Consider the following 2,784-nt stretch of genomic DNA (forward strand, 5'->3'; position numbering starts at 1 on the left):
ATGGTGTTCGATCCTCTTATGCGGAGATACCTCCATACCCCCATGTCTTGAAAGATCATAGATCCATATTAGACTCTCTAATAAAAATTAAATTATCTCATAATTTGTCATTTAGGTGATCTATGTAACATGCATGCTAATATGAAAGCATAAAAATGAAAGTATAAGGAAAAACAATTTCCTTACATTGATTTTGTGGTAAAAAGGGCACAAACTAGTTCACCTTACTAGCTTGTTCTTGAGCTTATTCTAAATGGATGATCCTCCTTACTAATCTTCAAAGAGAAGATCTCCTTCTTGTTGCACCCAAGAACTTACCCAAAATAATAACAAGTATTGAACTAGAACTTGTTAATATTGTACCCTTGATATTATTTGTAATATTAATAACAAGTCTTAGTAATAAAATTTATGTATACTAACAATCTTAGTAGTGATGAATAATTATTTTTAGAGAGATGTACAAAAATTGTTCACATGCAAAGTGTAAAGTGAGGTAGTCTAAAATTGTGAACAATAGATGGAGTATAAAGGAGGAATAGGGCCGGGTAGGTGGAGGTGGAGTGAGGGAGTAGTTTTTCTTATTTTTTAATTGTCCAATGCATTATGACACATAATGATCATATGACAATTATGGAAGAAAAATAAGCAAAGTGTAATGATCATCCACTACACTCTTATTTTACACGGTCCAATTACCCATTTACGAGTCCATATTGTTTCTTATATTTCGCCCAAATACGTGTAAATATTATTTAAACATCGCTTCATGTTTAAATACTTCCAATTAATTTCGTCCAAATCACTCCGTAAATATACGTGTACCGCTACACATATTATTTACGTACCAATATTAATCGCATTAATCAATTAGTACAATTTTAGTGAATTAACAATTAATTAACTAAAACCCGTCTCCCAAAATTTATTATTCAATTATCACATAATTAAATAATAACTGCCGCTCCTCGAGTTCGCAACTCGAAATCTCTCTAAAAATAATCGACTAACTTTTTAGTCTTCAAATCAAGGGACTAAATAAATTGTATCTCATACATTTAATTAGTTATCAATTGAGATTCGTTCCTATAGGTGTGACCGAAAGGGGTCAGTTGATCACCGCCATCTCACGACAATAACGTCAAACTCTAGTCAGCCAACCGCTATCGGTTTACGTTAATCAACTAACGAGGATCAAATAATTAAATATCTGATGATATTCCATTAATGAGATTTATTATGTTAACGCACTATTGTGGAGGACACTAACTCCAACAATCTCCCACTTGTCCGACACAAGGTGTGCGCTACCAATTCTCTTGTCCGTTTTAATCTCCCACTCAATGCAAGGTGTCTTTCAGGTCGCACTTGCACACGAACATATCGCGAGTGGTTTTCTCGATCGGGAGTGTGACTACCTGACCGGAAAAATCTCTCACAGATTACTTCCGAGCGTGGCCACGCATTTGTAGTCATTAACTCCTCGAGTGGCCTTGAGATATAGTTACCCAATGTGGGTGGACAATTCCTGTATGCCCTATCTATCCTATTGCACAATACAGCTCACCATGACCTAGTAAATGCCCTTTTGGCCTCCTTTCACGGCACGACCTAGGACAAAAACCAAAGTCACTCGGAAACTGCACTTGCTCAAATAATAGTCTCCAGTCAAAAGAATCGACTCATTAGAACATCTTAGAGATCCCTGCCATGATCAGGCGTCTATAATAGAACATAGGGACTCTCTAAATGGTCCCTGTCCGGCAAAGTGTCACACACTCTGCCTATGTAATCGACTAGTCATCACGTATGACCTTATGGTGTTGAACAAGCATCAATCGACTTACAATCTAGTCACTCCGAGATGTCACCTCATTAAGTGACTAGGGACAAAATACAATGTTCATCTTATTCACTTGAATAGTGTTCAACATTGTCTCCACAACTTATTCAGATAAACAAGGTATTCAATGTTTTCAGTCAAACTGAATAATTGAGTTCTTAAAGAAACTCTAACAATGAATGCGATCATCACTTATGTAATTATCAATACTCTATCCAATATTTACATAAGATCTTTAGCAATTAAGGTATACTCCTCAATTCACATTGAGATGACATAACCATCATGTCTACCTTATGCCTACGGCTTTGGTTAGAGGATAAGCAACAATTGCATCACTCTAATTTCCATTGCTATTTTCCTTTGTTCTATGCAATCTTTTCATCACATAGAGCATTTCTAAGTACACGTCTAAACATGTTTTTTAGACTCTGGTTCTAAAGCCAGTCAAACACTCCCACTGTTTTCACAGTCTCTTGGGATACGATATTCGGCTAACAGAACTACTCTTGTCCCATTAAATTCCATTTATCAACTATCTCTCTTACAACATCGGATGTTGTAATGTACTTAGCTTTCGTTCATGATTTGTACGTATAATACTTATACATACACATGCTTAATATGACATCTTTTATGTATGACTCCTCATACATGTTTGCTTTATGTATAACTTCTTATACACATATGTATAACTTCTTATACATATTATTCTTTATGCACATAGCACTCTTACATGCTAACCATTCCTTAACGAGGCCCATAACATCTTGTAAGCATAGGAATGTTTCCGTGTAATCCTTTTACACAAAATTCATAAATTCTTCCAAACTACGAGAGTTAATCCTCAGTGCTTCTCAAGTACTCAAGGATGCTCTTGATAATCATCTAGTGACACTCACTAGGAAATGATTTGTAATTACTTCTCATATTCCCAATAT

Source organism: Silene latifolia, chromosome 7, assembly GCF_048544455.1.
Source record: "Silene latifolia isolate original U9 population chromosome 7, ASM4854445v1, whole genome shotgun sequence".
Classification (NCBI taxonomy): Eukaryota; Viridiplantae; Streptophyta; class Magnoliopsida; order Caryophyllales; family Caryophyllaceae; genus Silene; species Silene latifolia.